This window comes from Hyperolius riggenbachi, chromosome 11 (assembly GCF_040937935.1).
Source record: "Hyperolius riggenbachi isolate aHypRig1 chromosome 11, aHypRig1.pri, whole genome shotgun sequence".
In the NCBI taxonomy this organism is placed as follows: domain Eukaryota; kingdom Metazoa; phylum Chordata; class Amphibia; order Anura; family Hyperoliidae; genus Hyperolius; species Hyperolius riggenbachi.
Window position 1 is genome coordinate 122,498,666 of NC_090656.1, and position 14,881 is coordinate 122,513,546.

A 14,881-nucleotide genomic window follows, 5' to 3' on the forward strand; every position below is an offset into this window, starting at 1 on the left:
TTACTACTTGATGGAAACGAATCCTGTACAGTCATTGGGTGACAACAAACGCTAGATCCACCTGGATATGAGGTGGCTAGAATCCGGTGAGCAGACAGTATTGCTTGAGAACCGGGAGTGTTTTCATACACTGTTTTCAGTTCAAGTGTGCATCACTTTTGTCACTGGGGAAGTGTGGTTACTTGTTTAAACTGCAGTAATGGACTATGTGCAATATGTTTACATCTTGCAGATTTAAAGAATCATAGAAGAGGAGCGCTGTCATTCATCAATTTATATGTGACCTTTTTGGACTTGTGATAGCGAACACTCTAGTTGGTTGTGTATTTGGAGGAATCGATTATCTATAGGGCTTAGGGCAGGTGCAGTTTGTATGTCCAAAATATGGTACTTTGTATGTTTTTTTATTATTTCATCATCTATGATCTTATTGCATTGGTTGTTCTTATCTGGAGTACTAAGTTGATTACATTTAATATTTTATACCGTACAAAGTGGTTGTGCTTTTTGTAGGGAGGCAAGTCCACCATTGCCACCCATGTTTTAATTTGGTTTTAAATTGGTATGATTTTTACTCTGTTGGCGCCTCTGTATTCCTTTTGTTATTGCATAACGTTTGTATGTATATTTGGTTGTACCTTTTGTATTCTGAGCGTCATTCCTTGTCTTGTTTTAAGGCACACATTTGACCTGAGGAAGCGGCTTATGCCGAGAAACGCGTTGTCACTGTGCTGTTCGCAATTAATAAATGAAATTATATTTAATCCTTTACCAAAATATCATTTACCGTATATACTCGCAAGCAAGCTGAATTTTTGAGGGGGTCGGCTTGCTTGCGAGTCAATATATAGAAATCCCCCCCCCCCCCCGCTCCCCCCACGGCCGCCGCTGCTATTACCTTAGCTCGGCGCCGCTTCTATTCCCCTGTCCTTCTCCTCGTAGTAACTAATTCACAGCAGCATGCCCCACGGCGGCTGCTGTGATGAGGGAGGAAGCCGTAAAGAGAGAGGCTTACTGTAGCGGTGATGTGTATCGCTGTTACTATGGAAACCATGCTCTCTCTACGGCTCCCTCATCACAGGAGCCGCCATGGGGCACGCTGCTGTGAATTAGTTACTACGAGGAGCAGGACAGGGGAATAGAAGCGGCGCCGAGCTAAGCGGCGGCCGGCCGTGGGGGGAGCGGGGGGTGCACTACCTACCTATATTGGGCACTATACTAGCTATACTGGGCACTATGCTAGCTATACTGAGGCACTACCTACCCATCCTGGGCACTATACTAGCTGTACTGGGCACTATACTAGCTATACTGGGGCACTACCTACCCATACTGGGCACTATACTAGCTATACTGGGAACTATACTAGCTATATTGGGGCACTACCTACCCATACTGCGCACTATACTAGCTATACTGGGCACTATACTAGCTATACTGGGGCACTACCTACCCATACTGGGCACTATACTAGCTATACTGGGCACAATACTAGCTATACTGGGCACTATACTAGCTATACTGGGCACTATACTAGCTATACTGGGGCACTACCTACCCATACTGGGCACTATACTAGCTGTACTGGGCACTGTACTAGCTATACTGGGGCACTACCTACCCATACTGGGCACTATACTAGCTATACTAGGCACTATACTAGCTATATTGGGGCACTGCCTACCCATACTGGGCACTATACTAGCTATACTGGGCACTATACTAGCTATACTGGGGCACTACCTACCCATACTGGGCACTTTACTAGCTATACTGGGCATGATACTAGCTATACTGGGAACTATACTAGCTATACTGGGCACTTTACTAGCTATACTGGTCACTATACTAGCTATACTGGGCACTACCTACCCATACTGGGCACTATACTAGCTATACTGGGCACGATACTAGCTATACTGCGCACTATACTAGCTATACCGGGCACTATACTAGCTATATTGGGGCACTACCTACCCATACTGGGCACTATACTAGCTATACCGGGACACACTGGGGGGATCACACGGACAGCATTTCCTACCCTCGGCTTATATGGGGGTCAATCATTTTTTACTTTTTTTCTTTTTCAGGTAAAAGTTGGGGGGTTGGCTTATATGCGGGTCGGCTTGCTTGCGAGTATATACGGTATTTTTTTTAAGAAAACTGTTTTACAGAATTATAATTCTATATATTTTTTTTAATTGGGCGCCTCCTACCATCTAAATTTACCTGATAGTGACATGTTTCCCAGCGATTAGTGTTGATGAAGCCAGGGTCACGTGGCAAACTAATTTATTTATTTTTGTATTGAATTCAATACAGTAACCTGCGGAGGATTTTGAAGACGGATGAGAACCGCACGGTGGGTGACACAGAACAGGTAATATATAATATGCACACATGGGGGGTATATTTAGACACTGGAGCAGTGGTGAGGAGGCGGGCTGCGCCGATTCCCAAGAGATTTCATGCTGAAATCCATCTGCATTCTGCAATTGGCCCGCGGTTTATGGGCAGCCAATAGATCTTTCTCTAATGAAATTCGATCAGAGAAAGATTTGTCTCTTGGTCCAATCTGCCCATCATCGCTAGATGTATGGCCATCTTTACATTTGTTTTATAACAGGTTGAGCAGCTGCAGCTCTGAAGTGTAAATAATCAGAGATTTATTTTGGGGCGTCATTTTCAAATAGTTTTGATTTAATTTTATGTTTCAAGCTTTTATTATACTCAAAATGTATACTAGACTCTTGCTTGACGCATTTTGGTAAGTTACAGGAAAAAAAGGTCATGAAAATTAACTGAAAGTCTTTTTGCACAGAAATCCAGAAAAAATTGAATGCTGAGGAGGTTAAAGGTGTGTGTGCTAGCCTTTATAAAGAGTGGCTAAGCTATTCTACAAAAATATACAGCCTGGCACTTTGGCAGTTGTACATAGGTGCTCAGAGCTTCATTTAGACATTAAGGTGGCAAGATATTGTACCTGAGGAAGAGGGACATTGCCCGCAAAATGCATTTTACATTCTTTTACTATGCTAACAAAATTTGCAGCTCACTTCCAGTGGTGGACAAGTGGTTACAGGCAGCACCCAACCATCTAGATGCGACGTGCTATTGGTCGTTGTCCCTCTGTCTCCAGGAACAGCAAGCAGGAACTCCAAGAGAAGAGACCCAGCACCGTCTTCAAGTGTATTATAAGCTCTTTTATTTATTTAAAGCATCAAAAAGACAAAAAGGGCAAGTCTGTGCGACGTTTCGAGAGGCGACTCCTCTCTTTCTCAAGCTGACAAGGACTCTGAATACATGAAATACAATCAGCCTTAAATAGTCCTTGCTCCACTAGGGAGCCAATCAAAATGGTCTGGACGCCCTGTCATCAACCAATTAGGTTAAGTTCCTGCTTGCAGGCCCTCCCATCTGGTGGAGGACCTGATGGGGAACTACATCTATTTATACACTCCAATCATTTTAAAATGACCGCTAGAGGGCCGACCAATGAGGGTAGAACATGTTCTGAATGGAAAAAACGTCATTCAACCGTCACGCGGAAATCCGCATTGAAAATCCGCATGTGGTTGCGTTCAATGCGTATGCGGATTTCCGCGTGGTCATAGTATTGGAATATGGTTTTTACGCGTACGTTTTTACGCATACGCATTGAACGCAACCATATGCGGATTTTCAATGCGGATTTCCTCGTGACGGTTGAATGACGTTTTTTCCATTCAGAACATGGTCTACCCTCATTGGTCGGCCCTCTAGCGGCCATTTTAAAATGATTGGAGTGTATAAATAGATGTAGTTCCCCATCAGGTCCTCCACCAGATGGGAGGGCCTGCAAGCAGGAACTTAACCTAATTGGTTGATGACAGGGCGTCCAGACCATTTTGATTGGCTCCCTAGTGGAGCAAGGACTATTTAAGGCTGATTGTATTTCATGTATTCAGAGTCCTTGTCAGCTTGAGAAAGAGAGGAGTCGCCTCTCGAAACGTCGCACAGACTTGCCCTTTTTGTCTTTTTGATGCTTTAAATAAATAAAAGAGCTTATAATACACTTGAAGACGGTGCTGGGTCTCTTCTCTTGGAGTTCCTGCTTGCTGTTCCTGGAGACAGAGGGACAATGACCAATAGCACGTCGCATCTAGATGGTTGGGTGCTGCCTGTAACCACTTGTCCACCACTACTGCAGCTGTCTCTGGGCAATTGCACCACCATGGAAACTACTGAAATGACATCTGTCTCTGTGGATACCTTCATGTACTCGGATGTTGAGATCTCCAGGATCATTGCTGCCATTGATTCGGAGACGGACTTTCTCTCTACTCCTAATGTGAAAATTATCAAACGAGATATTGAAAGGATTTCTAAACATCGAATTTCTTTTGACTTACATGCCGCTACCCTGGGTGAATATTATAAGAAACGGAAAATACCCAGAGGTATACGTTCACATGTGGCGCCAATTATGTTTTCTCGTGATGGGGAGTTCCGCCTGAAATGGGAGAAAATCTGGAACAAAGCTTCCTTCGACTCCATGATACTGACCATTGAGAGAATCCAAGTTGAACTACCTAAGCTGGACAGTAAGATTGTCTTACTAAAAGATACCTTGGGAACTTTGTTGTCTACAGATGATATCTCAGCTTATGAGGAACTTTTATCCAGAAACTTGGACAAATATCGTAAAGAACTTGAAGGTGTTAAACGTCAGAAGTTCCAATGGGACTCACTTGATTATGAGAGTGGTTATGTATACATATGGCAGAAACAACCCTCCTCTAACTTGCCTCATGGGCCGGGTAAACCTAGACCCCGTCCCAGAGGAGCTCTCAGCTCCACCTAAGGGTCCACGGCCTGTACAACCTCGACCCATTCATGATCCTTTAACAACTACAGAGGAAGAGCAATCAGAATCCGATTTTTTGCCCTCGGACAGTTCGGCCAATATCCCTCCAGACGGATTAGGAGAGGTGGGAGAAAATATCAGCTTGCCAAAAAGCACAAAGAAACGCGCCGAACCCTCTGGCTCTCCAATGACACTCAGAGAACGCAAGAATCCTTAGTCATCAATATCTCTTCATATGTCTTGGATGATATCCAGATTAGAGTACTCAATCGAGGTCTCTCATTCAGTATTAACAACGATGGGGACTCACTCCAATTGGAATATGATCTTTGGTCTTTTGCAAGGACTTTGAAGTTGAAATGTTTTTTTAGCAATCTTCCGAAACCTACTCAGGTTCCTTTACCAACCATGGGGCCTTTGAGACTTAAGGACACTCCATTACGAAATAAGAGCTCTTTCTGCCCCCCGTCCAACCAAGTAATTGATACATTCTTAGGGAATGTGCAAAGGGACATTCAGGAGCTACAAAGATCTGGTTCTCAAGCAATGAAGAATCTTAATAAACAAGAACAGGGGGGCGTGGCTAGCCATGAGAGAGTGAGGACGCAGCTCAACCTCGCTCCGCCGACCTTACCGGAATCCTGAGGCATCCTGCACCCCTCGGGTGAAAATACCGCTGCCAGACCACACCAAACTGTTGCCAGACATCATCCCCGCCAGACCATGCAAAAATCACAGAGGAGCGGGGCAGACAAGGCCGCAGAAGCCGTGGGGAAGCTGGCGAAGTATGCGCATGGAGCTGGGCAAGATGGCGCCGCTCCGCCCCAGCACCACGAGATCACAGCCGAACAGTGTAGACCCAGCTCACCGGCTCCAGACACTGACACAGATGCGGAATCCGTCAGCTCCCGCACCAGGAAAGGGCACACAGTGAGTAAGGACTCTGGTCCTAAGATGCGGAGGGGCAGATCACAGCACAGACAGGGGAAATCCAAGCAGGCACAGGCCCAAATGGCTACCACAGAGGACACTGACTCAGAGGAGGGGGAGCCCACCCGGGCAGATCTATTAGATGCAATTAAAGCACTACAAAATAGCTTAACTTCAAGGCTGGACACTGTGCAGTCAGATCTTTCTCTGGTCAAAGCAGACCTAAAGAAACTACGTGACAGGGCAGCAGAATCTGACAGGCGTATTGGGGATCTGGAAGATATAATCAAGCCCATGCAAAAAACTCAAAAAACAACCCAAAAAGCTGCCGAGCAAAACACCCTGAAGGTTGACGATCTGGAGAATCGATCTAGACGATCCAATATAAGGTTTGTGGGTTTCCCAGAAAAATCTGAAAGCAATTCCCCTGAGTCCTTTCTAGAAACATGGTTGAAGCAAACTATTCCAAGCATGGATCTATCACATACTTTCTCTATAGAACGCGCACATCGCATCCCAGGGGGCCCACCAAAACCAGGGAGACCACCCAGACCCATGATAGCTAAGCTGCTAAATTACAGAGACAAGGTGGAAATCCTGCGGAAAGCCAGGGACATATCACTTGAATTTAATGGCACTAAAATATCCCTCTATCAGGACTTCTCCTCCGAAGTGCAAAAACAACGTGCATCGTTTATGGCAGTTAAAGCCGGCCTGAGAGCCAAGCAGATTCTTTACACCATGCTGTTCCCAGCCAAACTCCGTGTACAATACCAAGATGAGACTATGTTCTTTTCAACGCCGGATGAGGCTACCACCTGGATGGAACAACAAGGAATTAACATCCCTGTACTAGCAGATAGAAGAAAGAAGGGCTCTCCTAGTTAATACTGCAGGCACTGATGGCTATACAGTGAACGCCGGTGACCCCTTTTCTTATGAACGCATTTTATAAGATTACTTACATGCTTGAACCCTTCCAAGATATCTCCTGTCATCATTTATTTGAAAATAAATAGATGCCACAATGCTTGATCTTGGACGCCTACGAACTGGAACTTTCTAAGTACATAAGCACAATATCTTAATGTGTAATAGAATGCATAGGAAAAACACATAGGCCTGAAAAGTTGCAAAGCAACTAGAACTAACTTTCCTTTACATAGGCCTATACTGCCACCTAGTGGACTTCTGGAACATCAGTATCAGATTAGAATGATATATCATTACATTGCATCATTGAAGGTGTTAGTCATGAGATATCGGATTGAATAATTATAACAGTCAACATGTTTATTGCAGGTTGATGCCGCACGTATCCATCTATTATAGTTTATCCAGCAAATCTATATGTTTAAAAACACAAAGGCCCTGTAGCTGAGAGGCCTCTATTTTGCCACACAAGCTGTTCAAATATGCCGGGAGACACTGTTGGTTTCCCCTTCATTATGGATAACCACATTACACCCGTGGGTTGAATAATATATTAGGTCGGACATGGTGACCGAAGTTAGTCCCCTTTACTGGTTAAGCTTTAAAGTTTTGGGAAGTAAGACTCTCTGTAAGTTTTTTAAAAAAACAGGGAGTTGGGTGGGAAAGGTTAGGGGGGAAGTTTTTATGTGTTATGTGTGTTGCTGTTGTTTTTGTCTTTTTATTTTTCAGCAGGATGTGCAGAGAGAGGGTCATACTAACGTGAGTATTGAGTGGAGGAATGGTGAGCAGGTCGGGGTATATAGCAATATAACATCAGCTCTAAAATGGTTATACTAAAGTTCTTGTCCTGGAACGTCCGGGGGATGAATAATGCGATCAAACGTAAACTAGTATTTGAACACATACGCAAGCTGTCACCACAAATTATATGCCTGCAAGAAACCCACTTATTGGGAGCCAGAGGGCTAACCTTAAAGAAACCTTGGGTTGCGAATTATTATCTTGCTCACTATTCCTCATACTCCAGAGGGACAGCAATCCTAATTACTAAATCATTCAAGGGTACAATTACGGATGTTAGAATAGACAATAAAGGAAATTATGTTATACTGCGATGTATGATTGAAGGGAATCCTCTAATAATCGCATCAGTTTACATCCCGCCCCCCTTTAAAGTGAATACACTGACGGCCCTTATGAAAAAAATACATCCACTATTAGATGGGCCTCTTATATTAATGGGCGACTTCAATGCCACCCTTGACCCAACACTAGATAGACTTAAAGGGGGGGGGGGGGGGGCAGAACCTCACCCGCCTTTATTGGGTGGAAAGAAACATATGCCCTACATGACATATGGAGGTGGAAGTTTCCTACCACAAAGATGTTCTCATGTTTTTCTGATACTCATCAGACGATGTCCAGAATAGATCTGTGCCTTGGCTCAGTGAACTTATTACCCCTAATAGAGTCAATTGAATATCTATCCCACGGAATCTCTGATCACGCCCCGCTGGTGTGTCAATTGAAGTCCTGGGGAGGTAGCCCGACAGCTGTATGGCGCATGAATCCATGTTGGCTGGAGGATGAAATGGTCCTCAGGCAATTTCAGAAGGAAGTGGCAGAATATTGGTCCATCAATGAGGGTACTGTGGGGCGACACATGTGTTGGGACGCAGGGAAAGCAGTTGCAAGGGGCTCATTTAGAGCAGCCATTTCTATTATTAGGCAAAATGAGGCAGCTTCACAAAAATACCTCGAAAAAGAAACTACTGAGGCACAGGCCCAACTACTCCTATCCCCCTCAAACGAGAAGTATGCCATATGGCAATCAGCACGCCGTAAATTAGAGCTTAAAATCCTGGAAAGGACAAAAAGGAAAGATATTATCCAGTCCCAAAGATTCTTTGAATTCGGCAATAAATGTAGCAAACTACTTACCTATTTGCTAAATTCTTCTGACGGGTCCTCTGCTATCCCACGCATTGTGTCGCCATCCGGTATCACTTGTCATACCTCATCTGAAATAGCATTAGCTTTTACAGAATTCTACTCTGAGTTATATGCCACTAGAACAGGCCCAACGGACGAGGGAATTATGGATTTCCTTAAGGACCTGGATCTGCCGGTATTATCACCCGAAGCGGTCACTGAGTTAGACGCCCCTATTACTTCAACTGAAATAATTAATGCGATAAACACTTTTAAACGCAACAAAGCCCCAGGCCCTGATGGGATTCCCATGGAGTGGTACGTTAAAAATAAATCACTGATAGTTCCCCACTTGTTGACCCTTTTTAATCATATATTCGAAACAAAAACGCTTCCTGATTCCATGTATGAAGCCCTTATAACCCTTATACTGAAACCAAATAAAGATCCATCCTCCTGTGACTCATATCGTCCCATATCTCTTATTAATACAGATGCCAAGATACTTACAAAAATTCTGGCTACCAGACTAAATGACCACATCACATCCATAATACATCCTGATCAGACAGGCTTCATACCTGGGCGATCCACTAGACTCAATGTCCGCAGACTATACTTAAATCTACATTACCTACATAAAAATGTCGGCTCAAGAATTATATTATCCCTAGATGCGAACAAAGCATTTGATTCGATTGAATGGCCTTATGTAGCAACAGTTTTGAAATATTTTGGCTTTGGGGACTCCTTTCAACGCTGGTTCCAAATTTTATATGACAAGCCCAGAGCAAAGCTCAGGGTCAATTCTATAGTCTCAGCCATGTTCACAATTTCGAGGGGTACACGACAGGGGTGTCCACTTTCACCCCTGCTGTTTGCCATAGCGATTGAACCACTAGCTCAGGCCATCCGATCAGACTCACAGATACAGGGGCTTAAAATAAACAATATAGAAGAGCGTATATCATTGTACGCAGATGACATGCTGATCTTTCTGGCAGATCCAGGCCCTTCACTAGCTAGAGTTCTGGAGATCTATGACACTTTTTATAAAGTATCGGGATTGTCCATAAATTGGTCCAAGTCGGTTCTCCTACCTTTGGATTCTTTTGATCATCAAATTATAACACGACAATCCAAATTGCAGGTTGTGGACAACTTTAAATATTTAGGGGTAAAAATAACTCAACCCACGACATCCTTTATAGACAGTAATGTCCTTCCAATTATTGAAGCAATAGAATTAAAACTTAAAAAATGGATGTCCCTTCCTCTCAATGTTTGTGGCAGAGTGTGCATCATAAAAATGATCGTTGCCCCAAAATTGCTGTATATACTACAGATGTCCCCAGAATGGATCCCTCAGTCTATTTTTAAACGTATCGACTCAATGCTGATTTCATTTATATGGTCGGGTTCAATTCCACGTATTGCGCTCTCTACACTACAACTTCCTGTAAGTTCCGGTGGCTTAGCGGTCCCACATTTTTTTTGGCCTCACAGCTAATACCTATACGAAGCTGGCTGAGCGGAGATAGGCAGGACTCCAGCTTGGCAGCAGAAGCTGATATCGCTGGTTCCTATGAATCTCTATGCGGAGCTATATATAGATACAGAGTATCTAACCCCTTGATAAATACCAAAATTACTCATAATACCATTAATATTTATAAAAAAAACCCCGAAAACTATTAGGAGAACCAATACAATACGTCTCCCAGAACTCACCCTTATGGGGGAACCCAAACCTCTCGGAATTACAATACATCCCGGATGCACACTTCTGGCACATGCATGGGGTGAAATACCTATCCCAACTTTTTCTAAATGGCACATTTAAAGACTTCCAATACTTGAGATCTGAATTTGGCCTACCAAGGCATGCCTTGTTTAGATACTTTCAACTGAGACATGCCGTCAGAGCACAATTAGGGACCACTGCTGTCTCCCTGACTCCCTCACAACTAGAGACACAACTATTGAACCAGATCAAAGTCAAACAGATAACTACCATGTATACCTTCCTAATGATGCAGGGCAGTGACTCGAAAATACAAAAAATCAGACAAAAATGGCAACAAACTGACCCCTCTCTGACTAAAGAAAATTGGGACGAACTGACAGAAACCTTTCCTAGGACGGTAATAGCAGCTAATGATAGGCTTATTAATGTTAAATGGCTACATCAAGCCTATCTGTCACCAGCTAGATTAGCCAAAATGGGCCCCACACACGACGGTAGATGCTTTAAATGTAAGGCCTTAAGTGCAGATTTTATACATTGTGTGTGGATGTGTCCACTGGTACAGAGATTTTGGAAATCAGTAAATCATTTTATTAAGGACAAACTGTCTCTGCCAGTTGCATTAGATCTTAAATTATGCATGTTGGGGATGGTGGATAAACTGGCATGCTCCAAAAACCAATTGCTCCTAATTAGGATTTTGATATTCTACGCCAGAAAAGTAATTGTGCTAGGATGGAAACGCTCTTCTCCTCCAACAATTACAGAATGGAAAACAGTAATTAACCAGGTATTGCCACTTTTTAAATTAACATATCAAGCACGTAACCAATTCAAAAAATTTGATAAAATTTGGAGCAAATGGACTGATGCCTTAGATACCACGATCCCCAACTTGGACATAACTGCTTCTGTTCAAGATTACCAATAAGTAGAAATAAGATTTCTATATACCGAATCAAAGAAATGTATGGCTTATTACCCTGACCCCTCGCTATTATATATGACTCTGTCAACTATGTTGTAGCACTCAATGATCTCCCTATTGATCTATTCTGTACGAATACTGACTTCTGACCATCATCTGGATGGCTGCTGATGGTTTTTTTTGTTTTTTTTTGCTAATGTCTTATTGTTCTGTCTTGTCTAATTGTATGTATGAAACTCAATAAAAATTCTCTTTAAAAAAAAAATAAACAAGAACAAGAAGCTCTTAAATGTCTTAAGGCCAATAAGGCCCTAACAATTAAGCCCGCCGATAAGGGGGGCTCAGTTGTCGTAATGGACACTATTAATTATCGTGCAGAGATTTTACGCCAGTTGGGGGATAGAAGTGTCTATAGAATTTTAGATCGAGACCCAATTTGGGATCTGAGAAAGTTGATTGATCGTTTGTTAAAGAATGCTCTGGACAAAAACATCATAGACAGGGATCTAGCTACTTTCCTAGTTCAGGACAATCCTGTAACTCCTGTTATGTATGTCCTTCCAAAAATACACAAACGATTGGTCGATCCACCTGGTCGGCCAATCGTTGCAGGTGTAAATTCATTATTTTCTCCAATTGCTAAATATTTAGATTGTATTATTAGACCTATGGTAGTAGCTTTACCGTCTTACCTTAGGGACACTCAAGTGTTCCTGGAGGTGATTGATAAATTTGAAAATTTAGATGATGATGACTTATTGGTTACAATTGATATAGAGTCACTCTACACCTCCATCCCTCATGATGGAGGTGTGGAGGCGGTATCTCATTATTTGCAAACCTGTTCAGATGTTTTTGATGATCAGAGACGTTTTCTTATCGATCTGTTGGAGGTGATTTTGAGGAGGAATTACTTCTTATTTGAGGACACATTTTATGAACAATGTAGAGGTACAGCTATGGGGTCGAACGTGGCCCCGACTTATGCTAATTTATACATGGGTCTTTACGAAGATTCATTTGTGTATATGAACCAATTGTTTCTCCGCCACTCCAAGGGGTGGTGGAGATACATTGATGATGTTTTTTTTATTTGGGCGGGGCCACGTTCGACCCTCGAATGCTTTATTAAAGATCTACATGCATGCTGTCCATACATTTCCCTCACGTATACTTGTAGCACTCATTCTGTATCCTACTTGGATACGGTGGTCACGAAAGTTGGTGGAAAATTGACCACCGATATATTTAGGAAATCTACTGATAGAAATGCGTTACTCCATTATAGAAGTTTCCACCCTTCCCACATTGCCAATAACATTCCACAACATCAATTTGAACGTGTAAATAGAATAGTGTCTGATGCTACATTGAGAGATACACGTCTGAAGAAAATGGCCAATAGATTTATTCAAAGAGATTATCCTCTAGATTTGTGAAATCCCTTTAGCCGATCCTCCTCAGCTAAAAGATCACGCTCCAGACAGATCGATCGGATTCCTCTGGTCACTACCTTTTCAACCAATTCCAAACAGATTGAGAAAATTGTTAGGAAACATTGGCCTTTATTAAAACCAGGTTTTCCACAGGTTAGGGAATTTCAGGAATATCCACTTATGTCATATAGACGGGCTCCTACAGTTGGTGACACTTTGGTGAGGGCAGATATTGGCTCTCGAACTGCCAATTTAACTACTACAAGAAAAGGGACTTTTCCCTGTTTGTCGTGTCATATGTGTAATTCCATTGTTAAAGGAGATACTTTTACACACCCTACTACAGGGAAACGTTTTTCAATTAATGGTTATTACACATGTGACTCTGCATATGTTGTATATCTTCTTCGTTGCCCTTGCGGGTTGATTTATGTGGGGATGACCACACAGATACTTAACCCTCCTGGCGGTTTGCTAAAAAATCACCAGGGGGCAGCAAATCTTTTTTTTTTAATTTATTTTTTTTCATGTAGCGAGACAAAGTCTTGCTACATGATAGCCGCTGCTCAGCGGCATCCCCCCAGCCCCTCCGATCGCCGCCGGCGATCGGCGATCAGGAGATCCCGTTCAAAGAACGGGATCTCCTGGAGGGCTTCCCCCATCGCCATGGCGACGGGGCGGGATGACGTCACCAACGTCATCGACGTCGTGACGTCCAAGGGGATTCCTATCCACCCCATAGGGCTGCCTGGCACTGATTGGCCAGGCAGCGCACGGGGTCTGGGGGGGGGGGCGGCTGCGGCGCGACGGATAGCGGCGGATCGGCGGGTAGCAGCGGCGATCGGGCACTGCACGCAGCTAGCAAAGTGCTAGCTGCGTGCAGCAAAAAAAAAAATTATGCAAATCGACCCAGCGGGGCCTGAGCGGTGCCTTCCGGCGGCATAGCCCAAGCTCAGCTCGGGCTTACCGCCAGGAAGGTTAAAATGCGCATCTCTGCGCATAAGTCAGCTATCCGCTCGGGCACATCTGAACAAGCGGTTGTTAGCCATTTTTCTGCCTGTCGCCATAATGTTAGCCAGTTGAGGGTCCAGGTGATTGACTCTGTCCCCCCGTCACGCAGGGGAAGTGATAGGGTCAAATTATTATTGAGACGGGAGTGGTTTTGGATTAGGAAGCTGGATGCCCTTGGTCCAGGGGGTCTTAACCGGGAGAGCGAGTTGGGTCCATGTGTTTATAGATAGATGTCTTGTTGTTTATTGTTTGGTCTGGACGCCTGGAGTCTTCTTTTTGGGTTGGTTCTGATTTCTTTTTTTTCCCCAATCCTTCCCGACCTGCGGCCACAATTGGTGGCCGTCGGTCGCGGGGGAAAGGAGCTTATAGCAAAATGTATTATTATTTGTTTGGAAAAAAATATTTATTTATTGATTATGTTGATTTGTTGGCCCCCTGGACTGGCCGCCGCTGATATGTGGCCGCCAGTCCGGGCTGGCCTTCAGAGCATATATTTTTTGATTTTTTGCCTGTTTCTTTCCCGACTGGCCGCCAGGGATGGACGCCAGTCGGGACAGAATTGGTAATTTTGTTCTCGCCAGCCTAGACTGGCCGCCGCTATTAAGGCGGACGCCAGTCTGGGAGGGTGAGATGTGGTACAGTTTTGTTGTGACGTTCGGTGTCTGGCCGCCGCTGTGGGTGGCCGCCAGACACCTAGCGGGAGTTTTGTCATTTTTTCCTTTTTCTTTTTTTCAAATTTCTCTTATTATATATTGTTGACACTCATTCCTATTAGGGTTAGGAGCATGTACATTTTTCAATCTGTAAAGATCAATTTTATGCGTAACCGGTATAGGCGATTGGATTGAAACGTCTATGGTTTAGACGATTTTTTGCTTCCGGGTATTTACGCATACGTTTTTACGCATACGCATTAATTTTAACCATATGCGGATATCCAATGCGGATTTCCGCGTGGTCATAGTATTGGAATAGGGTTTTTACGCGTACGTTTTTACGCATACGCATTGAACGCAACCATATGCGGATTTTCAATGCGGATTTCCGCGTGACGGTTGAATGACGTTTTTTCCATTCAGAACATGCTCTACCCTCATTGGTCGGCCCTCTAGCGG

At 43.7% G+C, this 14,881-nt stretch overlaps 1 protein-coding gene across 1 annotated transcript in view; it reads right to left on the reverse strand.

The window, feature by feature from the left end:
* LOC137537872 (mucin-2-like) overlaps positions 1–14,881 on the reverse strand; it is a 199,267-nt gene that overhangs the window by 27,244 nt on the left and 157,142 nt on the right. The window lies entirely within an intron of this gene.